Source organism: Macaca nemestrina, chromosome 7, assembly GCF_043159975.1.
Source record: "Macaca nemestrina isolate mMacNem1 chromosome 7, mMacNem.hap1, whole genome shotgun sequence".
NCBI lineage: Eukaryota > Metazoa > Chordata > Mammalia > Primates > Cercopithecidae > Macaca > Macaca nemestrina.
This window is the reverse complement of record NC_092131.1, coordinates 174,338,942-174,364,835: the sequence shown is the minus strand read 5'-3', so window position 1 is coordinate 174,364,835 and position 25,894 is coordinate 174,338,942. Positions and strand designations below refer to the sequence as shown.

Sequence of the window (25,894 nt, the reverse complement as noted above, 5' to 3'; positions counted from 1 at the left end):
AATTTTGCTGTGAATTATTTTAATTTTATAATGCCTAGTCCTTCATTTTGGATATAGGTTTGACTTGCCAATAGCAGAAACAACGTTTAGAAATCCATGGCAGTTTCCATTTTGTACCCTCCTCTAAGTCCTCAATGTAGTCATTCCAGATAACGCCTTATAAAACCTCCTCCAGGTGACTATTGCATGTAGAACAGCTGGACACAACCTTTATCTCACCCACACTAACCCCTGTGGGAACTGCACAGATTATTCTGCAGTAATTACCTCTCTGGCACAGCATGAGTCTTTGGAAATCATGCTTGCTTGATCTTAACTGACCAATTTGAACCCCTCATGAGAAACCTGCTTAGGTAACACTCCAAAACTGAATTGTGATCTTTAATTTTAGGAGTCAACTAACTGTATTAAGGAATACCTAGAACACTGGCAGAGAATTACTTCTGGGTCTGTGAGGGTTTTATCATAAAAGTCTGATATGTGAGTCAGTGGACAGAGTGGGAAAGATCCTGTGATGGATCAGGGACCCCCCTGTGAGGAGCCTTTGGATTCCCCAAGCAGGGAAATAAAGGAAAATCTCAAGTTTCTTCAAGGAAAATCCCATGTGCCTAGCTAGCACTAAGAAGTAAATAAGGAAAGTGATAAGCAAGAAGGTAACAGTAGTCCAAGGACTTTAGAGTCAGGAGATGTTTGGTTCCTTGCAGAAACCAAAGATAACATCTTAACATATATTCCTGAGTCATTTTTCATAAACCAAGGCCCCCATCAGATGGATCTGCTGATATGTAGACCTCAAATAAGGGGGACTTGAAGACTGAACTCTGACTGCCATTCTTCGTCCTCAATTTCTTTCTGAAAGGCCTAGAGGGAGTCACATCCATGAGTCATGGCTAACATTTTTTTCTGCTGACCCCAAATTTTAAAACAAAGCTTCTCTTCTTTAACAAATTGCAAGTTAGAAAATCTGCCTATGACCTATAAACCCATTTGACCCCTGCTTCAAGATATTCTACTCTTTTAGGCCAAAACCAATGTGTAACTTCCATGTATTGATTTATAATTTTACCAGTAACTTCTACTTTACTGAAATTTACCCTGCTATTAAAAACCCTTATGTACAAGACATTGGGGAGATTGGAATCTAAGCATTACCTGCCTGATCCTCCTTGCTTGACACTCTTCAATTGAACACCTCTTTTTCTCCCACCACAAATGTCAGTGTAGATATCTGTGTGAGCAGACCTGTGCTAGGTTCTGTAACAATCCACCCTCTATGTGGGTAAGCACCATCCAGTGGGATGGGGGCTCAGATGGAACAAAAAAAATAAGTGAGAATGATTTTGCTTTCCCTCTCCCCTGAAGCTGGTACATTCTCTACCTCCTGCCCTTGGACATCTTAACTACAGGCTCTCTGTCCTTGGGATTCCAGGGCTTACTTCTGCATCCCTTCAGGTTCTCAGGCCTTTGACCTCAGACTGAGAATTACACTGTCAACTTTTCTCATTCTGAGACTGTCAGCCTTAGAATGAGCCATGCTGCTACTCCACCATCTGTCAATCTATAATTGGTCTGTCTCTCTGGAGAACACTAACACAGGTTTTTTTTTAAAACCATGAATGGTTGTAGAGAACCAGAATTGCAAGGATGTTTTATTTATTTGTTTTGGGGGTTTCTAAAATTGGATCTCCAACCTAATAAGTAAAAATGCTGAAGACTCTACTTCTAATAGTATGGAGACCGCTGATAGTCCACATCATGAACTGCTTAAGTGACATGCAAACATCTGCCTCTGGCACTCCAAATCAACCATTGATAAGAGGTAAGGCATTTAGCGACTCTTGATAGCACATCTTCAAACATCTATGGAAAACTAAGGACTCTGCTATTAGTGTTGCTGAGCAAAGGAAAACATAAAAAAGATAAACTAAAAGATTCAAATTCAGAATCCAGGTCCACATAAAAAACAGAGCTTCTATGTATGCTCTGAGGTGAGAATTGTATCTCCTGTAGTCACAGGAATGAAAATGCTAAAAATCAAATGCAATCCCACACCATGCAATTGGCTGAATTACAATGAAAGTTGCACTTTCAGCCTAGCATGGTGTCTACTGTAAATTTAGAGCACTGTTTAGGAAAGAATGGGACCCTGTAAATTGGGTTGGGAACATTTGGGGAGACCATGTTGAGGCTGGAGACATTGGGCTCTGAAATGCTGATGTCTTCTTTGCCAGCAGAAGTGGCTCCTTAAACCCACCCGCTTGGCAGTGGTCTCCCCATCATCATCATCGGTATAAGCAGTTTTGTCTGAAGGGATTAATCCATCCTTAACTGAGAAAAGGTAATGGACTCTCCGGAGGCAGTTGCCAAGTAATGCAATGATGATTCTCCTCAGGACCCATATCTTTTTCCTTCTAGACCTATCATTAGTCCTGAGTTCCAATAGGCCTTTAAAGGTGATACACCTTATATGTGTGACCCATGGGAGGTTATTAAAGTCCAAGAAAACAATTTCAGTTTTCTAATTTGCATAACCAAATCTGGGGGACATGTGTGGAAAAGGATATTAAGTGTTGGGATATTGGTGGAGGAAACATAAACTTGGATCAAGCCAAATTTATTTATACGGGCCCATTATACAAAGATTCTGGTTTTAATGTTGCTGCATGGGTAGTTAGAAAGGGCTCTAACAGTTTGTTTGATTGGTTGGTTGAATCACGAATCAAAAGGTGGCCCTCCTTCATCCAGCTGGATATGCCTGATCTCCCTTGACTTAATGTAGAGGAAAAGATTCGAAGGCTTAGAATGAATGGGACTCTAGAGTGCATTTGGTATTTGGAATTCTACTCAGCCACACCTGGAGGGGCCAAAAGACACACCTTTCACCAATACTGTGAGAAACAGATTTGTGAGTGGAGCCCCAGCATCCCTGAAGAACCTCCTGATTGCTCTTCTCTGTAGGCTGAATCTTATAATGAGAACCACAGTCACTCAATGGGAAAATTTAAATGCACTGGGAATAACTGGATCCCAGAGATCCTGGGTTTACTTGGTAGCTGTCAACCTTCAGAGTCAAGACTGGCACAGTTATCATCATAGTCATCAAAGGTAAGGGAATGTTCAGGTTAGTCTGACTCAAGTAGACCTATGGTGTTGGCCACATGGTGTTCTTAGAAGTGAAATCGGTAAGAAGCTTAAGAAGTTCTTAATTGATCTGAAAAGACTGAAAACATTTAGGTTACGTGAACAAAAGTCTAATTCAAATCATAAAAGTAGAGAAAACACAGTCCATACTCAAATCCCAGACTTGAGCAAGTTTACAGTCAAGAATGCCTTGAATGAAGTGGAAACTAGGTCCCCTTGATGAAGGACCCAGGTATACCATGAAAACTTTATACTGTTAGTCTTTCTCCTATCCTTCCCCAAAGGAACCTACAACCTTTAACCAGGGTAAATGTGTTTTATGGAAATGAATATAGTAACAACTTTTAGGGGACTACTAGACACTGGCTCTGCACTTACATTGATTCCAGGAGACCCAAAACATCATGTGGACTACCCAGTCAGAGTAAGTGATTATGGAGGTTAAGTGATTAATCAAGTTTTAAATCAAACCACAGTGCGTCTAGTGGGTCCCCAAACACTTACTCTGGTGATTTCCCCAGTTCCAGATGCACAGCTGTAATAGACAGACTTAGCTCCTGGCACATTTCCCCTACTGGTTCCCTGACCTGTGAAGTGAGGGCTAGTATGGTGAGAGAGCCTAAATGGAAGGCACTAGAGCTGCCTCTACCTAGGAAAATGGAAAATCACATTCATAACCATATACCTGGAAGGATTGCAGAGATTACCACCACCATCAAAGACTTAAAAGATGCAGGGGCATAGCCGGGCGAAGTGGCGGGTGCCTGTAGTCCCAGCTACTCGGGAGGCTGAGGCAGGAGAATGGCGTGAACCCGAGAGGAGGAGCTTGCAGTGAGCTGAGATCCGGCCACTGCACTCCAGCTTGGGTGACAGAGCGAGACTCCATCTCAAAAAAAAAAAAAAAAAAAAAGATGCAGGGGTTATATCCTCCTGGATGAATCCATTCATTCATGGATTTATACATCAATGGGTTATCATGTGAGAGCAACTGTTGACTTTTTAAGAGAAAAAGAGACCTTCACTAGCATGCTCAGCATCCTTATCAGCTGATATCCTGTATTGTCTAAGGACTGTTCTGAGAGTCCCTAGCAGCATGAGGCCCTCACCAGATGTGGCCCCTAAACCTTAGACTTACCAGCCTCCACAATTGTAAGAAATACTTTGTTTTCTTTACAAGTTACCCAGTTTTTGTATTTGGTTACAAGCAACAGAAAAGGGACTAATATGGAAAACTGGTAACAATTAGTGGGTCTTTGCTGAAAATGAACACCTGAAAATGTGAAAGTGCCTTTGAAACTCAGTGATGGGCAGAGACTAGAAGAATCCGGAGAGGCAGAATATAAAAAGCCGGTGTTCTTGTGAGGGTTTAGAAGATAAGAAGACTAGGAAAAATTTAGGAGTCCTTAGAAATTGATGAAGTGGTTGTGACCAGACTGCTGATAAAAATATGGAGAGTAAAGGCTATTTTGACAAGGTTTCTGACGTAACTAAGAAAAAAGTATCAGAAACTGGAGTCAAGAACATCTCTGTTAAAAATTGTCAAATACCATCCTGGCTAACACGGTGAAACCTCGTCTCTACTAAAAATATAAAAAATTAGCCGGGCGAGGTGGCAGGCACCTGTAGTCCCAGCTACTCGGGAGGCTGAGGCAGGAGAATGGCGTGAACCCGGGAGGCAGAGCCTGCAGTGAGCCGAGATCGCGCCACTGCACTCCAGCCTGGGCGAAAGAGCGAGACTCCGTCTCAAAAAAAAGAAAAAAAAAATTGGCAAATAACTTGGCTGAATTGTGTTCATGTCTAAGGGCTTTGTGAAAGGACTAACTTCAGAGTGATGAACTGGGGAATCTGGCAGAAGAAATTTCTAAGCTGCAAAGTGTTCAGGCTGTAGTGTGGTTACCTCTAACTGCTTAAGGTGAACCGGTAGAGAAAATGTAAGTATAAAAAAAGTGTGAAAAATTGCAGCCTGGCCATATGGTAGAAAGAATGAGAGAGCATTTGCAGGAGAAAAATTTAAGAGTGTGGCAGAACCAAAGCTTGCCAGAGATTAGCATGGTTAAAATGGAGCCAGTTGTTAATAGACAAGATAATGAGACAGAGGCCACACAGCAGGTCAGTTTTCTTCCAGACAGCTCTTCCCATGACAGGCCCAGAGGCCTAGGAAGACAGAAGGACTTCTGGAGACAGGCTGGGCCACTGTCCTGTACCACCTGAGGGTGCTAATTCCAGCTGCTTTGGCTCAAATGCCCAAGGTGCTCTGGTTCTGAAAGGTACAAGCCCCAGACCTTAGAGATGACCATGTGGTGATAATTATATAGGCTTAAAGAAATGAACTGTGGAGTCTTGGCAGCCTCCACAAATTTCAGAGGATTTCTTCGAAGCCTGGTAGTGTAGAGAGACTTGTCGTAAGGGCAGATCTACCGAAGACAGCCCCTAATAGAGGGATATCAAGCACAAATGTGGAATTGAAACTGCTGCAAAGAGTTCACCCGCGCAATGCCCAGAGAAGCCACAGAAGTGAGGTTCCTGTGGAGAGTCCTCACACGAGTAATGCCTAGTGGAGTAGAGAAAGTGGTACCACTGCCAGGACCCCAGAAGTGTGGAGTCTGCAGGCAATGCCTGCCTGGGAAGAACCTGAGGTAGCTGACTGCAACCAGCATAGCACCCACAGGGACTCTACCAAGCAAAGTCATAGAGTGACACTGCCTGATGTTTTGTGGGTCCAACCCTCACCCCAGTGGGCTCAGGAGTCAGATATAGAGAAGAAAATATATTCCAGCTTTACCATGTAATGTTGACCCTGCTGGTTGAACTTGCTTGGGACCTGTTACATTCTTAATTTTGCCTATTTCTCTCTTTTGGAATGTGTACATTATGCTTATCTGGAAATCACCTTTGAAAAACTTATGAATGAGAAAATTATTACATTCAAAAAGATATGACTTAACTGACTCCATCTTGCTTTTAACTTCCAAGCTGCCCTTGTTCATTCTTGGGCAAAGGCCAAACTAACTTTGAGAGGAATTTAGTTTCTAGCTTAACTTTGAAATAAAGATGATACAAGTCCCTCAGTGAAATAAACCTGCTCATTGCTTGGGGACCAGACTGCCTTTGTAAAACCAACAAATTAACCACAGTAATAGAAAGTATGCTCAGGAGTCATACAGCCAGAGGCCACAAGATTGCTAACCTCCCCAATTGTTCCTAGAGATAACAATAATACTGTAAAACCTAAGATTGGTGTTTGCAGTATTTTTCAGACCCTGCATTCTGATGAATCAGCTGGTGCTACCCAAACCAGTAACCTGGCTCATCTGGACTTGTGGCCCCCACCAGGAACTGACTCAATGCAAGACAACAGCTGTTGCTCCCTGTGATTTCAACTCTGACCCAACCAGAAAAACTATCCTTTCTCTAGCCCCCTGCCCACCAAACTATCGACATAAAACCCGAGCCTCTGAACTTTTGGGGAGGCTGTTTTAAGTAATAAAAAAACTGTGGTCTTTCATTAGCTACCTCTGTGTGTATTAAACTCTTTCTCTATAGCAATTTCCCTGTCTTCATAAATTGCCTCTATCTGGGCAGCAGGCAAGATGAACCCATCAGGCCATTATGAATTCAGGAACTAATCTGGGATAGCCCTTGTGGGTACCTGCCCATGGTTCTGCAGCCCCTCACCAGTGGCAGATCTGGAGGCCAGCCCAAGTGTCCACCTAGGTCTCTTGAACTAAAGACTGCGTCTGGCACACTCTCTACCAGTAAGCTACTGTCGACCATAGTGCATGGATCAAACTGCAAAGGGTAGCTCCTGGAAGACACCTTTTAACCTGGTTTGGTGAGTGTTCCCCTTCTCCTGATTTGTTGGTCTCCTTAGAGGCATTGCAGCTCCATCATGGAAACTGTGCAGCTCTCCCTAAGTTTGTAAAAAGAGTCTCTGTCGACCTTCAAGGCAAAGTAGCCACATCAAGGGGACTGTTTATCTCTTGCTAAATTGTAGGAAGAGTCTCGGTTTTGGATGACTTACCCCTACTTAGATGGAAATGGGGGATTTGTTGGAGGAATACTCTTCTGGTTTGGAATCTAGTCAGAAACGTTGGTTTGGAAGGCCCTCTGTTTTTCTTTATTTCATCGTGTGTGTTTGTATATGGGGAGAAGATCTCTGAAGGAACTGCTGATAGCAGGCTCGTCTAGTTTGATCACTCACATTCAGGAAGCCCTTAAGGAATTGGTAGCAGGAGCTGAACAGATCTAACTCAGGGTGACCAGCCACACTTTCATCTTGCCTGGAGACCACCCATTGAAACTCCTGGTCAGAAATCATCCCTCCCCACTTTGAGAGGATCACAGACAACAGGGGACAATGGGTACAAGTTTGAGCTTCGCCAGGTTAATACTTGGGTGCTAAGTGGGGTGACAAGTGTTTGCATTTTGTCACATGCATTTTGCTCCAGTCAAAATGGAAGACGTTAATTTGGTTCTCCTTGCAGCCCATGGGGTGGCATATTGCAAAATTGACAGGCTTTTGCCTATGGTTTCATGAAATGAAAATGGATTTTCTTTTGTAACATAGCTTAGTTCCCACAGCTATGGTGCAGCAAACAGGCTCATCAAAAGTCTCTCCACTCTCGTGGAAGCTGCAGAGAAAGCTAACCTGGAAACCTGGCAATGAGGCAAAAAGGGTAAGAGTTACTAATTAGCCAGGCATCTGGCCACTCTGTGCAAACCAGTTGAATTAATGGTAAGTATCACTGCTTATCTCCTCTGCAAGGTTTGCTTAATAGGGAAAAAGATTATTCTTTTTAGTATTTTGGTCTTTCTATGTCAATCTGTCATGGAGAGAAGTACTACAGGATAGAATGTGAACCTAGGACTCCCATATGCCTGGTGTTCAAGCTGGCCCTGCAGACAGGTCAGTTACAAACTTTGCTGTGGGTCCTTGACAAAAAAGATGAGATTTCCCTCTTGTCTTTGGGAACTTGACTTTGTAACCCTTTAAGGGTACTCTTCCTTTGCCTTCCACATGTGGAGGGTGGGGATTTTGGGGTTCATGTCAGGCAGTCAATCTGAAAGGACACATAGTAGTAATGCCATGGCTAGACTTAATATTCTCTCGAACAGTTAACATCATTTGCAAGCTCAGAGCTGCCTCTTCCAGATTGTTTCTGGGAAAACGAATGGTATTGCCCCACACTGCAGCCAGTAACTATGGTTTTGCCTTTTTATTGCAGCAGTGTGGGTTTGATTCTCAGGTCAAATAGTAAGCCATTTCTGGTGTGATATTTGCAGACTTTTCACCACTTACTGATTATCTTTCTCTGCATGGACATCTTCTGACTCTTTGCCTTGAATTTTCCTCTCTCTGAGCTATCTTTAGGGATATTTTAAATCTTTTAACAACTGCTTGCATCTCTTTGAGACACCTCATGCATCCATGGTTAAGTCATAATCTTAGTTAAGGCTTATGGCTTTCACATGGGAGCCAGAAACACTGCCTGTTTGTTTCAGCTAGAATCTATTAATAGAAGATTTATGACTTTTTGTTTGAAATGCTGATTATTTTTGCTTTGGCTTTCACAGTAAAGAAAATATTTTTCTCTTGAGCTAATTATAGCTTTTAATAATTGAGCAAGGTAAACTCTTGTGAACAAAATGTGGAGCATCTTTCTTTTTCTCTATCTGATTCCACCAAAATTTGAAAACTATTGTGAATATTCTTAACATATACACATACAGTTATTTACATAAGTGCAATAAGAATCTGTTTATCGATTCTTGGCGCACCCAAGATGGCCAAATAGGAACAACTCCAGCCTCCAGCTCCCAGCGTGAGTGACACAGAATACAGGTGATTTCTGCATTTTCAACTGAGGTACCGGGTTCATCTCACTGGGGCGTGTTGGACAGTTGGTGCTGGTCCGCGTGTGCAACCCGACCAGTGAGAGCTGAAGCAGGGTGAGGCATCGCCTCACCTGGGAAGCGCAAGGGGGAAGGGAATTCCTTTTCCTAGCCAAAGGAAATTGAGACACACAACACCTGGAAAATTGGGTAACTCCCACCCTAATACTGCATTTTACCAAGGGTCTTAGCAAACAGCACATCAGGAGATTATATTGTACACCTGGCCCGGAGGGTCCCATGCCCATGCAGCCTCCCTCATTGCTAGCACAGCAGTCTGAGATCTAACTGCAAGGTGGCAGCGAGGCTGGGGGAGGGGCACCCACCATTACTGAAGCTTAAGTGGGTAAATAAAGCCACTGGGAAGCTCGAATTGGGTGGAGACCACCACAGCTCAAGGAGGCCAGCCTGCCTCTGTAGACTCCTCCTGTGGGGACAGTGCATAGATAAACAAAAAGCAGCAGAAACTTCAGCAGAGGTAATTGCCCCTATCTAACAGCTTTGAAGAGAGCAGAGGATCTCACAGCACGGACGTTGAGATCTGAGAATGGACAGACTGCCTGCTCAAGTGGGTCCCTGACCCCTGAGTAGCCTAACTGGGAGACATCCCCCACTAGGTGCAGACCTACACCTCACACCTCACACGGCGGGGTACACCCCTGAGACAAAGTTTCCAGAGCAAAAATCAGACAGCAACACTCGTTGTTCAGCAATATTCTATCTTCTGCAGCCTCTGCTTCTGATACCCAGGCAAACAGGGTCTGGAGTGAACCTCAAGCTAACTCCAACAGACCTACAGCTGAGGGTCCTGACTGTTAGAAGGAAAACTAACAAACAGAAAGGACACCCACACCAAAACCCCATCAGTACGTCACCATCATCAAAGACCAAAGGCAGATAAAACCACAAAGATGGGGAAAAAGAAGTGCAGACAAACTGGAAATTCAAAAAATCAGAGCGCATCTCCCCCTCCAAAGGAACACAGCTCATCGGAGCAACGGAACAAAGCTGGACAGAGAATGACTTTGATGAGTTGAGAGCATAAGGCTTCAGTCGATCAAACTTCTCAGAGCTAAAGGAGGAACTATGTACCCAGCGCAAAGAAACTAAAAACCTTGAAAAAAGAATGGATGAATGGATAACTAGAATAATCAATGCAGAGAAGACTTTAAAATAACTGATAGAGATGAAAACCATAACACAAGAACTACGTGACAAATGCACAAGCTTCAGTGACTGACTCGATCAACTGGAAGAAAGAGTATCAGCGATCGAAGATCAAATGAATGAAATGAAGCAAGAAAAGACGTGCAGAGAAAAAACACTAAAAAGAAATGAAAAAAGCCTCCAAGAAATATGGGATTAAGTGAAAAGACCAAATCTGTGTCTGATTGGTGTGCCTGAAAGTGACGGGGAAAATGGAACCAAGTTGGAAAACACTCTGCAGGATATCATCCAGCAGAACTTCCCCAACCTAGTAAGGCAGGCCAACATTCAAATTCAGGAAATACAGAGAACACCACAAAGATACTCCTTGAGAAGAGCAACTCCAAGACACATAATTGCCAGAGTCACCAAAGTTGAAATGAAGGAAAAAATGTTAACGGCAGCCAGAGAGAAAGGTCGGGTTACACACAAAGGGAAGCCCATCAGACTAATAGCAGATCTCTCGGCAGAAACTTTCCAAGCCAGAGGAGAGTGGGGGCCAATACTCAACATTCTTAAAGAAAAGAATTTTCAAACCAGAATTTCATATCCAGCCAAACTAAGTTTCATAAGTGAAGGAGAAATAAAATCCTTTACAGACAAGCAAATGCTTAGAGATTTTGTCACCACCAGGCCTGCCTTACAAGAGATCCTGAAGGAAGCACTAAACATGGAAAGGAACAACAGGTACCAGCCATTGCAAAAACATGTCAAAATGTAAAGTCCATCAATGCTAGGAAGAAACTGCATCAACTAGTGAGCAAAATAACCAGCTAATATCATAATAACAGGATCAAGTTCACACATAACAATATTAACCTTAAATGTAAATGGACTAAATGGTCCAATTAAAAGACACAGACTGGCAAATTGGATAAAGAGTCAAGACCCATCAGTTTGCTGTATTCAGGACACCCATCTCACATGCAGAGACACACATAGGCTCAAAATAAAGGGATGGAGGAAGATCTACCAAGCAAATGGACAACAAAAAAAAGCGGGGGTTGCAATACTAGTCTCTGATAAAACAGACTTTAAACCATCAAAGATCAAAAGAGACAAAGAAGGCCATTACATAATGGTAAAGGGATCAATTCATCAGGAAGAGCTAACTATCCTAAATATATATATGCACCCAATACAGGAGCACCCACATTCATAAAGCAAGTCCTTAGAAACCTACATAGAGACTTAGACTCCCATACAAAAGTAATGGGAGACTTTAACACCCCACTGTCAACATTAGACAGATTAACAAGACAGAAAGTTAACAAGGATATCCAGGAATTGAACTCAACTCTGCACTAAGTGGACCTAATAGACATCTACAGAACTCTCCACCCCAAATCAACATTCTTCTCAGCACCACATTGCACTTATTCCAAAATTGACCACATAGTTGGAAGTAAAGCACTCCTCAGAAAATGTAAAAGAACAGAAATTATAACAAACTGTCTCTCAGACCACAGTGCAATGAAACCAGAACTCAGGACTAAGAAACTCAATCAAAACTGCTCAACTACATGAAAACTGAACAACCTGCTCCTGAATGACTACTGGGAACCTAACGAAATGAAGGCAGAAATAAAGATGTTCTTTGAAACCAATGAAAACAAAGATACAACATAGCAGAATCTCTGGGACACATTTAAAGCAATGTGTAGAGGGAAATTTATAGCACTAAATGCCCACAAGAGAAAGCAGGAAAGATCTAAAATTGACACCCTAACATCACAATTAAAAGAACTAGAGAAGCAAGAGCAAACACATTCAACAGCTAGCAGAAGGCAAGAAATAACTAAGATCGGAGCAGAACTGAAGGAGATAGAGACACAAAAAACCCTCCAAAAAATCAATGAATCCAGGAGCTGGTTTTTTGAAAAGATCAATAAAATTGATAGACTGCTAGCAAGACTAATAAAGAAGAAAAAGAGAAGAATCAAATAGACGCAATAAAAAATGATAAAGGGGATATCAGCACCGACCCCACAGAAATACAAACTACCATCAGAGAATACTATAAACATCTCTACGCAAATAAACTAGAAAACCTAGAAGAAATGGATAATTTCCTGGCCACTTACACTCTCCCAAGACTAAACCAGGAAGAAGTTGAATCCCTGAATAGACCAATAGCAGGCTCTGAAATTGAGGCAATAATTAATAGCCCACCAACCAAAAAAAGTCTGGGACCAGACGGATTCACAGCTGAATTCTACCAGAGGTACAAGGTACCATTCCTTCTGAAACTATTCCAATCAATAGAAAAAGAGGGAATCCTCTCCAACTCATTTTACGAGGCCAGCATCATCCTGATACCAAAGCCTAACAGAGATACAACACAAAAAGAGAATTTTAGACCAATATCCCTGATGAACATCGATGCAAAAATCCTCAATAAAATACTGGCAAACCGAATCCAGCAGCACATCAAAAAGTCTATCCACCATGATTAAGTGGGCTTCATCCCTGGGATGCAAGGCTGGTTCAACATATGCAAATCAATAAATGTAATCCAGCATATAAACAGAACCAAAGACAAAAACCACGATTATCACAATAGATGCAGAAAAGGCCTTTGACAAAATTCAACAGCCCTTCATGCTAAAAACTCTCAATAAATTCGGTATTGATGGAAAGTATCTCAAAAAAATAAGAACTATTTATGACAAACCCACAGTCAATATCATACTGAATGGGCAAAAACTGGAAGCATTCCCTTTGAAAACTGGCATAAGACAGGGATGCCCTCTCTCACCACTCCTATTCAACATAGTGTTGGAAGTTCTGGCTAGGGCAATCAGGCAAGAGAAAGAAATAAAGGGTGTTCAGTCAGGAAAAGATGAAGTCAAATTGTCCCTGTTTGCAGATGACATGATTGTATATTTAGAAAACCCCACTGTCTCAGTGCAAAATCTCCTTAAGCTGATAAGCAACTTCAGCAAAGTCTCAGGATACAAAATCAATGTGCAAAAATCACAAGCATTCTTATACACCAGTAACAGACAAACAGAGAGCCAAATCATGAATGAACTTCCATTCACAATAGCTTCAAAGAGAATAAAATACCTAGGAATCCAACTTACAAGGGATGTAAAGAACCTCTTCAATGAGAACTACAAACCACTGCTCAGTGAAATAAAAGAGGACACAAACAAATGGAAGAACATACAGCCAAAAGAACAAAGCTGGAGGCATCACGCTACCTGACTTCAAACTATACAAGGCTACAGTAACCAAAACAGCATGGTACCGGTACCAAAACAGAGATATAGACCAATGGAAGAGAACAGAGCCCTCAGAAATAATACCACACATCTACAGCCATCTAATCTTTGACAAACCTGACAAAAACAAGAAACAGGGAAAGATTCCCTATTTAATAAATGGTGCTGGGAAAATTGGCTAGCCATAAGTAGAAAGCTGAAACTGGATCCTTTCCTTACTCCTTATATGAAAATTAATTCAAAATGGATTAGAGACCTAAATGTTAGACCTAAAACCATAAAAACCCTAGAAGAAAACCTAGGTAATACCATTCAGGACATAGGCATGGGCAAGGATTTCATGTCTAAAACACCAAAAGCAACAGCAACAAAAGCCAAAATTGACAAATGGGATCCAATTAAACTAAAGAGTTTCTGCACAGCAAAAGAAACTACTATCAGAGTGAACAGGCAACCTACAGAATGGGAGAAAATTTTTGCAATCTACTCATCTGACAAAGGGCTAATAATATCCAGAACCTATAAAGAACTCAATAAAATTTACAAGAAAAAAATAACTCCATCAAAAAGTGGGCAAAGGGTATGAACAGATACTTCTCAAAAGAAGACATTCATACAGCCAACAGACACATGAAAAAATGCTCATCATCACTCGCCATCAGAGAAATGCAAATCAAAACCACAATGAGATACCATCTCACACCAGTTAGAATGGCAATCATTAAAAAATCAGGAAACAACAGGTGCTGCAGAGGATGTGGAGAAATAGGAACATTTTTACACTGTTGGTGGGACTGTAAACTAGTTCAACCATTGTGGAAAACAGTGTGGCAATTCCTCAAGGATCTAGAACTAGAAATACCATTTGACCCAGCCATCCCATTACTGGGGATATACCCAAAGGATCATAAGTCATGCTACTATAAAGACACATGCACACGTATGTTTATTGTGGCACTATTCACAATAGCAAAGACATGGAATCAACCCAAATGTCCATCAGTGGATTAAGAAAATGTGGCACATATACACCATGGAATACTATGCAGCCATAAAAAAGTATGAGTTCGTGTCCTTTGTAGGGACATGCATGCAGCTGGAAACCATCATTCTCAGCAAACTATTGCAGGAACAGAAAACCAAATACCGCATGTTCTCACTCATAGGTGGGAAGTGAACAATGAGATCACTTGGACACAGGAAGGGGAACATCACACACCGGGTCCTATTGTGGGGAGGGAGTGGGGGAGGGATAGCATTAAGAGATATACCTAATGTAAATGATGAGTTAATGGGTGCAGCACACCAACATAGCACATGTATACATATGTAACAAACCTGCACATTGTGCACATGTACCCTAGAACTTAAAAAAAAAAAAAAAATATATATATATATATATATATATATTCTTCTTAAGAAAAAAAAGAACTATTCTTTTAGTATGAGGTGTTTGGAGAGATAGGAGACCACATATGTTTAAAGTTTATCTAATACTATTGAAATAATTATTTAGTTTGTTAATTTCATGAATTAAACTAGATTTTATAATGCAAAATATATTTTGCATTTATAGGATGAATGCAAATTTATCATGGTGTGTTATATTTTTCATATATTCTTGGATTCAGTTTGCCAATATTTTTAAAGGATTTTTGCATCTATATTAATGAGTAAATCATTTTTTCTGTCTCAAAAAAAAAAAATCTGTTTATCTCTTTTCTTTTGTAAAAGAACACAAGCAGAGACAACGGTTATTTTACCAAAGATATGGTTGTATTTTATCAACAGACTGACATACTTTCAGATATAAACGGAATGCCTTAAGGAATTAGTTAAGTTATAGAGATGACAAAAGTTTCTTGTGGAAACTGCCTTCATAACTTGTCTACACAGTCCTTTTATGGGGTTCCTGACTGGCAGTAAGTAAAAAATCACTTTTTAAAAATCCTAAATTTATCTTGGGACCTTAAGAAAAGAGGAATTCACTCAATCTATACAGGTATTTGTAGGCACAAATAAATCCATAGGTGGACTCAAGGCTTTTAATCGGCTGGGCGTGGTGACTCAGGCCTGCAATTCCAGCACTTTGGGAGGTGAAGGCGGGTGGATCACCTGAGGTCAGGAATTCAAGACCAGCCTGGCCAACATGATGAAACCCCATCTCTACTAAAAATACAAACATTAGCTAGGCATGGTTATGGGTGCTTGTAATCCCAGCTACTCAGGAGGCTGAGGCAGGAGAATTGCTTGAACCTGGGAGGTGGAGGTTGCAGCGAGCCAAGATCATGCCATTGCACTCCAGCCTGGGTGACAGAGTAAGGGTCTGTCTCAAAAAAAAAAAAAAAAAAAAAAAAAAGTCCAGTCAGAGATTCCTTATAGAACACGGTTCCAGCAAAGCCAAATTAGAAAGAGCCTATATGGCAAATACTTATTCTGGTTGTTTTTTATGGAAATAATCAGGCTAAGTATAATAAGACTAAAACTCATTCTGATGATAATTGTGTCCTACTATAACTTGTCTTTAATAAAAATGGGGACTGGTTGGGCTGCAAATTTTCCAGTTTTATGCTCTGCTTCCCTTTCAAATATATTTCAGTTTCAGGTAATCTCTTTGTTCACGCATAGGAACATACAATTTTAGCAACAGCCAGGTCACGTGTCAAATGCTCTGCTGCTTCGAAATGTCTTCTGCCAGATACCCTAAATCATCTCTCTCAAGTTCAAAGTTCCACAGATCTTTAGGGCAGGGCAAAATGCCACCAGTCACATAGCAAGAGTGATGTTTTCTCTGGTTCCCAATAAGTTCCTCATCTCCATCTGAGTCCATTCAGCCTGTACTTCACTGTCCATATTACTATCAACATTTTGATTGTGACAGGAAAATAAATCTTGGCACCCCAAAATGACTAAGGTAAAGGGAAAAGTCACGCTGGGAACTGCTTAGGGCAAACCTGCCTCCCATTCTATTCAAAGTCATCCCTTTGAGGCTTACCTGAGACAAATGCATATCTGATTGCTTCCTCTCCACTATTGTTTATGTAAAAATACAGATTCATGGAGTCAGACTAAATTGTGTATTCAGCAGAAGGCTGATCAAGGACTCAAAATAATGCAACCTTTTTGTCTCTTATGTACTTCTAACCTGGAAGCCCCCACTTTGAGTTGTCCCACCTTCCAGGACCAAACCAATGTACCTTACACATATTGATTGATGTCTCATATCTCCCTAAAATGTATAAAATGTAAAAGCAAGCTGTACTCCTGAACACCTTGGGCACATGTCTCAAGACTTCCTAAGGCTGTCTCATGGGTGTATCCTTAACTTGGTAAAATAAACTTTCTAAATTGACTGAGACCTGTCTCAGATATTTGGGGTTCACATGGTCAAAACCATTCCGCAAGTATCTAGGTTGTTCCAAACTTTCCCATATCTTCCTATCCTCTTCTGAGCTCTGAAAACTTCCAACCTCTGCCTGCTACCCAGTTCAAAAGTTGCTTCTACATTTTCAGTTATCTTCATAGCAGTACCCCACTCTCTTAGTACCAATTTTCTCTATCAGTCCATTTTCACACTGCTGTAAAGAACTACCTGAGACTGGGTAATTTATGAAGTGAAAAGATGTAATTGACTTACGTTACTGCACGGCTGGGGAGGCCTCAGGAAACTTACAGTCATGGCCAAAGGCAAAGGGGAAATAAGGCAGGCAGCAGGAGAGAGAGGGGTGGAGTTGTGGGGGAAGTGCCACACTTCAAAACCATCCAATCTCATGAGAACTCATCCACTATCAAAAGAACAGCAAGGGGGAAATCTGTCCCCATGATCCATTCACCTCCCACCAGGCCCCTCTTCCAACACATGAGGATTACACTTTGAGATGAGACTTGCGTGAGGACACAGTGAAACCGTGTCATGGCAGCTCTCTGAAAACAGAAAAATCTAGATAATTTCAGCCCTAATCATAGAAATATAAACAACAATCTCTGAAACTTGTAATGTAAATCCAATTATTTATTTATTTATTTATTTATTTATTTAAGAGATGATGCCTTACTGTATTGTCCAGGCTGGAGTGCAGTAGCTATTCACAGGCACAATCTTTGTGTACTACAGCCTCAAACTCCTGGTGTCAAGTGATCATTCTACCTACTCTCCCTAGTAGCTGGAACTATAGGTGTGTGCCACCACGCTTGCTCAGATACAGTTTCTCAATTCAGAAAGTTGCATTTCTATTTTTTTTGTCTTTCCCATGGTCATTCTAATAATGTGGATAATTATCCTGCAAGTCATTTTATGATTAGTTACTGCAAATGTAAACGCATTATAGTTTCCATACAATCTTCTGTGCTGTTTACTTGTTACTAGACTCAATTCTACTTTTAGATACTACCTGAGAAAACAGATGGGCTTTGCTGTTCCCGGAAGTATAGAGTGAATAAAATAGAAACTCATATTACTTATATTTAATAATGATACTGCATTTGCATCATAAGTTTCAGGTTCCACAAAAGCTCATTTAAGTTAATAGCAAGTCTTGATCTCAAATATATGAGCATGTCTACACTTCCTATTTATTCTAAAATAATTTCAAATTTATAGAGCAGTGCTAAGCTCTTACATATATATATCCTTCAATCTCCTATAATATTAATATTATACATAACCATAGAATATCTATGAAAACTCAGAAATTGATAAAGGTACAAAACTATTAACTAAAGTATTGTCTGTCTTCATATTTTACCAGATTTTCCACTAATTCAATTTTTCTGTTTTTGGATCTAATTCAGGATAACATATTACATTTATCATCAAGTGTACTATTGTTTATTGCAGCATAGCCTATTACCATGTAGCTTAGTGGCTCAAAAGCACACACATATTACTCACAGTTTCTCTGGGTCAGGAATCCAGATGTAGATGATGACTGAGACTGAGGTCTGACCTGAAGGATCAGCTGGGGAAGGATCCTCTTCCAAGCTCACATGACTGCTCAGCTCAAGAAGACTTCACCACTGAATTATTCCAAACCTTTAAAATATCAATAGCAATTTTTCACTAACTGTTCTCCACAAAAATACAAACCACAGAGAAGAGATCGGTGTGCAATGCATTCTATGAAGCAGTTTCCTCTGATGCCACAACCAGAAAAAAGACAGTCCAAAAAAGGAAAACTATAAACTAATATGCTTTATGGATACCCAGGCAATAATCCTCAAGCAAATACTTCCAATGTAAGTCAGAATCATGAAACAGGCTTATATACTAATACCAAAGGTATTTATTTACTCAGGATCACAAGTTTGGTACAGCATATAAAAATAATTAGTGTAATACGCTATATTAAAAAAAACACTATATGACAAAAGCCTCATTATCACATCTAAAGATGCAGAATAAGCACTTGACAAATCCAGATCCAACACCCATTCACAGTAAAAATACTCATTAAGTTTTGCATAGAAGGGAATGTTCTTTATCTAAAAAGGGCATCTATGAAAATCTCACATAACACCAAAAGGTATCAAGTAACTTTTAGTAATTTCCCCAAGATTAGAAACACTAAACAGTTATTGACTCCTGTGAATTTTATTAAACATTATGCTTGAGGATGTAATTGAGAAAATTAGGCTAGGAAAATAAATATAAGTCTTCCAGATTGAAAAGGAAGAAGTCGAACTATCTCTATTGGCCAGTGACATAATCTAGTGTATGGAAAATCTTAAGGAATCCACTAAAATAAGGTTGAAATAACAACAAAAACAAAAAGTTCAGTAATGCAGTAGTATGCAAGATCAATGGAAAAAACTGCTGTCTTACACAATACAAAGGAATCAAAAAATAAAACTCAGAAAATGATTTCATTTATTATAGCAGCAGAAAGGAAATATATTTGAAAATAAATTTAACATAACAACTGCAAGATATATACACTGAAACTTTAAAAAGATATTGAAGTATTAAAGAAATCCTAAATAAATGATAAAACGTTAGATTTTCGTTGATCAGAATGCTATTAAATATTAACCAAGATGCTAATACTTTCCAAATGTATCTGCGGGTTCAATATAGTCCCTGCAGAAATTCTAGCTTGCACTTATTTTTTATTTTTTGAAATAATTGGATCACTGATTTTAACATGTACAGGAAAATGAAATTGATCCAGGTCAGCCAAAAGAACATTAAAATTGTTTAAAAAATACAAATGGTATTTGCAAAAGTTCTGCCCTTACAGAGATGGAGGATGATTCTCTACTTAAGTATGTGCTTTTCATAGTGACTTTTTATCAAACAAGTACATCATGAAGAGGGAGAAAAATTATTACTTTTGTAGTAGAGAAAACCGAACTGAACTACTTCATCCAGATAATAAAACTAACGTTAACAGTGATAAAGTGGCTGGGTCACTGTAATCCCAGCACCTTGGGATGCCAAGGTGGGAGAATTATTTGAAGCCAGGACTTGGAAACCAGGCTGGGAAATAGGAACATTACACCTCTACAAAAAAATAAAAATGTATTAGCCAAAGTGTGGTAGCACGCGCTGTAGTCCCAGCTACTTGGCAGGCTGAGGCAGGAGAATTGCTTGAACCCGGGAGGTGGAGGTTGCAGTGAGCCTAGATTGCACCACTGCACTCCAGCCTGGGCAACAGAGGGAGACTGTGTCAAAAAGAGAGGGGAGGGGAGGGAAGGGAAGAAATATTGCATGCCCATAATATATAACAACTTCTTGAGAATAAAACTTTCCCTTAGCGGTCTTCCTCCATAAACCCCAGAACAGCCATCTAATCATGAGTGAAACAACAGATGAATCCCAAAGGAGGGATTTCAATTACATTAGAAACAAGAAAAATCTGAGAAACTGGCAGGCCCAAAAGGAGCACACAATACCTAAATGCGTGGTGTCCTGAACACAATCCTGGAACAGAATACATACATTAAGTGTAAAAAGGACATCTGATTAATTGTGGATGTTGATGAATTATAATGTACAATATTGATTCATTAATTGTGACAAATGTCCCATACTAATATAAGAATTAAATAAAAGGGAAACTGTGTGTTGGGTATAAACTCACTGTATTTATTTCTAACTGTTCTGTAAACGCAAAACAATTCTAAAATAGATATTTTAAAGTACACCATTGAGTTTAGTAAGTAGAAGGTTATCAATATTGTGTCCCATGTATGCATCTCCCATATCTATCCTCTTCTTTTTTTTATCCTGGTGAAGGTTTTAAGTTTTCATTTTTCCATTCACAAATTGTTCAAGTTTTTTTCTCTAAATTTGCATTTGCAAATAATATCTTGTTCAGTGTTTCTTGTCTTCACAAGTAGATAATAATGTGTTTCTGTCTCTCTATACTGCTCATTGAAATTATGAGAAAACTTCAGAGAAATCCAGACTGACACATTGTACAAAATATGTGACCTGTTCTCACGAAGGTCAAGGTCAGCAAAATAAGTGAAGACTGAGCGCCTGTTACAGATTGGGCAGGACCTAATGTTGGAGGCAGGCTCTAAGATGGTGCACAGTGATCCTCATGACTTGGTCTATACAACCCGGTATTCTAATCCTTTCCTTGGGAATTTAGGGAGAACCTGAGACTTGCTTTGAGTCAAAAGAATACTACAATGTGATGGATGTCACTTGGATGATCATCTTACACAAGACTGTGATTTCTGTCTTGCTGCAAAACCTCTCCCGTGGTGGCTTTGATGGCACATTCTGCCATGAGGGAGAAGCCAGCATGGGAAGGAACTGAATGCAGCCTCAGTCCAACAGGCAGCAAGGAATTGATGCCCTTGGTTCAGTAGCTTTCCCTGGTGGTTGCGATTTACAGTTAGCACTAATCTGAGCCCTTTTCATTTAGGAGTGTATCACTTCAGAAGTAGAGTGACAACCTTGTATTAACAGAATAGTCCTAATTATTTCCTCCTTTTCTTGTATTTCTTTCTTTTGTCCCTTGTATCTTTATCTTTCATTTCACTTACATGTAAAAAGACTTGTGCATATATGTATGTACATGTATATACATATGTGTATGTATACCTTATACTTATGCATATATAATCATATACATATGTTATTTTTATTTTAAACAAGCTGTTATGGCTGGGTGCGGTGGTTCATGCATGTAATCAAATCCCAGTACTTTGGGAGGCTGAGGCGGGTGGATCACAAGGTCAAGAGATCGAGACCATCCTGGCTAACATGGTGAAACCCCATCTCTACTAAAAATACAAAAAAATTAGCTGGGTGTGGTGGTGGGCGCCTGTAGTCTCAGCCACTCGGGAGGCTGAAGCAGGAGAATGGCGTGAACCCAGGAGGTAGAGGTTGCAGTGAACTGAGATTGCACCACTGCACTCCAGCTTGGGCAACAGAGTGTGACTCTGTCCCAAAACAGAACAAAACAAACAAACAAACAACAAAAAAAGTGTTATATGTAAGATCAATTAAAAATATACAAAATAAAAGTTTTTATTACCTTGGGTAACCAATAAAATAGTGTAAAATAAATATGTCCTACATGCTAGGAAAGAAAAGAAGATGAAATCATATGAAAGCTGAATGAAAACCACCCAAGGAAGAAAATGAGTGGATGAGAAAAATAGAAACAAAGGCAGTGCAAGAACTAGAAGACAGTAACAAATACAGTGGATATGATTCCAACTATATCAATAACCACTTTGAATGTCAGGGTTCTTAAGGTACCAGTTATAAAACACAGAGTAGATGTAAAAACAGGGCCCAACTACATAAGAAAGCCAATTTAAATATAAAGACACATATGGATTAACAATGAAGAGATAAACATAACATACTCCACTAATCAAAGAAAATAAGTGTACAGATATTAATTTCCAACAGAGTAGACTTTAAAGCAAATAAAATGATGAAGAATAAAGACAGGCATAAGTAAAGGATAAAAGGGGTGATTCTCTAAGAAAATATAACTCTCCTCAATAGGTATAAGCCTAAAAATAGTGTGTTAAATTAGGTGATGGGGGAATGTGAAGAAGAAAGAGATGAGTCCACTATTATTGTTGGAGACATCAACCCTCTCTATCAAGAATCAACACATCCAGCAGGTAAAATACAAGCAAGGGCATATTATCACTCAACTATACAATCAGTCAACCCAATATAACTTATATCTTTAAACTACTAACTCCAACGATGTGAATAATATACATACTTCCTTAGCCCATAAGGATCCCTCTGCAAGACTGTCCATATTATAGGACTTAGAACACCACTTATTAAATTTAAAAGAATAGGAATCACACAATGATTGCTCTCAGACCAAAAGAAAATTAATCTAGAAGTAAGTAACAGAAAGGTAACTGAAATATCCCCAAATACATGGAGATTAAACAACACACTTCGATACATAACATGGCCCAAAGAAGGTATCTCAAGATTTATTAAAAATATTTTGACCCAAATAGCAATGAAAAAAACTTAACAAAATTAATAGATGTAACAGAAGTAGAGTTTAAAGAAGATTCTATTGAAGACATAAGTTTGAAAGAAAGACTAAATTTCATCATCTAAGTTTCCAGCATAGGAAAGGAGAACGAGAGAAAATCAAATGGAAAATAAGCAGCAAAAAAGACATACTATTGCAAGGTAAGTAAAAACAAAGTAAAAGATGAAGCAACAATATTTTTTAAAAGAATACTGATAGCTTAATAGTTTCCAGAACATACAAGTATCCAAAATTAATAAAAACACAATAACCCTGACACAATGCTTGCTTGCAGACGTGACTCTCCCTTAAAATGAGCAGATGCTTTGAAACGTGATGAAATAAAGGCATACTAAGTGAAGTAATTTTATTTACTAAGTTTTAAATATATAAATGTAAACAATCCACCACTAAATATTCAGGTTGATAACAATTGCTATAAATATAAAAGGGGGCTGGGCACAGTGACTCACGCCTGTAATCCCAGCACTTACTTTGGGAGGCCAAGCGGGCAGATCACCTGAGGTCAAGAGTTTGAGACCAACCTGGCCAACATGGTGAAACCCCATCTCTACTAAAAACACAAAAATTAGCTGGGCATGGTGGCAGGTGCCTGTAATCCCAGCTACTCAGGAGGCTGAGGTGGGAGAATCCTTTTAACCTGGAAGGTGGAGGTTGCAGTGAGCTGAGATTGTACCATTGCACTCCTGCCTGGGCAACAAGAGAGAAACTCCCATCTCAAAAAAACAAAAAAAAAAAAACAAAAAAAACCCAAAAACACACACACACACACATTCCCATATATACACATATATGGGAATAAATTCATGTATATCACATGTTACAATCTCAGAGACATGAGGACATCATGAAGTTTGTATGAGAATATCAAAGAACATGTAAGAGAACATGCAGAGACAGGCATGTGAACATGTGTAATGTCCGGGGAGAAAAGTTGCCCCTGGATCATTACCAGTCCCTCCATGGTCTGCCATTCCTGCTCCCGCCTCCTCACGTATTACTGATCCCAGTGTTCCTTCCAGTCCACTGTCCTCTTCTCTTGCCCTGGCCTGTGCCACAAACACACATTTTCCTCTTCCCTTTCTCTCCCCTGTCTGGTGGACTCATTGCACCTCACTCTCCAGCATCTCCTCCAGTGATCCTCCTCCTGGAAGCCCCCATTGTCCATCTCATCCCAGGTCTGATGCTTGTCCTCTGAGGTCCCAAGCGCAACTCTTCCACTTGCAGTTTAGTTTCTGTTAAGTTTTCTGAATCCCCACTAGGTTTAAATATTGGAAATTTTGGAAACATTATCTATGTCATTCCCCTGTGAGCCCCATACATGTAGTGGACAATAAATAACACAGAAGATTCTCCTTCATATTGAATTTCACCAATGGATTTAACGCCTCTCAAACACCTCTCAACTATAATCTTGTCTACTTCCCTAGAAACTCTATCTCTCAATTTGAAGTAGGTTTGAACATGAAGACGACCACGTTTCTTTTGCTCTCTTCTGTTCTCATGACAGGATGTGAGTCCTGAGTCCTCCCCCACCACTAAGCTTCTTCTCCAGCCTCCCCATCCTCAATCCACTCTAGAGACTCTCTCAGGGTCCCTGCTCCTCTTGGCTTATCCGTACTTCTTTGGTCCTTCTGGACAGTGTTTCCCTCTTAGTTTAAATAAAACATTCTTGTTCACCAAGATTTAGCTCTATTTATATGGCTCCTTTGGTGAATACTGCAAAATCTTTATTAGTTACCATATTCCACCAATTTTACTATGTGTTACTATGTGTGTGAGATTTTTTGTTTGTTTGTTGCTTTTCATCACTGTCACTGCTAGACTTGCGTGAGCCATGACATGATTCAACTTTTCAGCACATGGATGAATACATCCTGAAATTTTATATCGTCAGCTTCTCTTAAGATCACCATCATCAAAATTACCAGAATGGGTATCAATAAGAAAGGTGCAAATCCCACAATGGTACAGCCTCTTTTTTATGAAAAAGTGTGCCTTTCCCATATCTCTTCAGGTACACAGGGTGTTGTTAAGGTTTCTATAGCTCTGGGTAAAAAGCTAATTCAGAATAACCATAATCAGAATACCAAAATATGTGTGACTTAATTTAAAATTTCAATGTTACTTTCATTTTTATACGAATAAAACTTATAAATTCAAAATTCTAAAAGGACTTTTTCAGTTAGTATAAACAAGTCTTTTATGTGTATAATAGTTTGATGGAGATATTATTCTTTTAGATCCTTCTACGTCTTTGATTCATTGACATACAGTGAATGTTCCCAATGAGACACTACAGACATTATGTATTCACCAATCTGACTTTCCCTTTAGTGATACAAAGGCCAGCTCACTTGTCCATCTTTCTCTGTGAGTGTGACGCACATTGTTCCTTATTCAGCTTCATATGGGCAACGAGATCCATACAGGGTGGGGTACAGTAATGATAAGAGTAACTGCTGGAAGAATGAAACAAAATGTTGTGGAAAAATTTATTGGGATTAGATATGGCTTATCACATGTAAACATGGACACTTTATCTGGAATGATGGACTGCAAGACAGCGCACATCAAATAATGACATCTGAGAGATGCAAAACAATGATATGAGGGTTACTATTGCCTCAGGTTACTGCCTGGGGAGAACTTCCAGGCTATGGTGCGGCACAGACTCTAGAAAACACCCTGAGTGAGAAGATGGAACTGACAGACTGAGGAACAAAGTGGCTGAATTTCACGAAGCCATTCTCCACGTGCAGTGGTAAGAACAGGAGAGAGCACTCGTGCCTACACCCATGCAGGCTGGACTATGGTGCCATCAGTATTCCACTGGGACATGGTTCACAGGAACACAGGAGTGGTACAGAAATACAGAGCAAAGATACGAAGAGAAGTAATTTGAATGAACTTTACCTTCACCCTTTCATCTAA

The 25,894-nt window shown here is 39.9% G+C and overlaps 1 protein-coding gene across 3 annotated transcripts in view; it reads right to left on the bottom strand.

Annotated features, from left to right (window-relative positions):
- The window catches only part of LOC105499091 (nuclear pore associated protein 1), a 564,120-nt gene that overhangs the window by 80,770 nt on the left and 457,456 nt on the right, over positions 1-25,894 (bottom strand). For all 3 annotated transcript variants that reach the window (XM_071099379.1, XM_071099380.1, XM_071099381.1), the window contains one exon: positions 18,358-18,498. The gene's annotated coding sequence lies outside the window, so the exon portion shown is untranslated. The remainder of the gene's footprint in view (positions 1-18,357; positions 18,499-25,894) is intronic.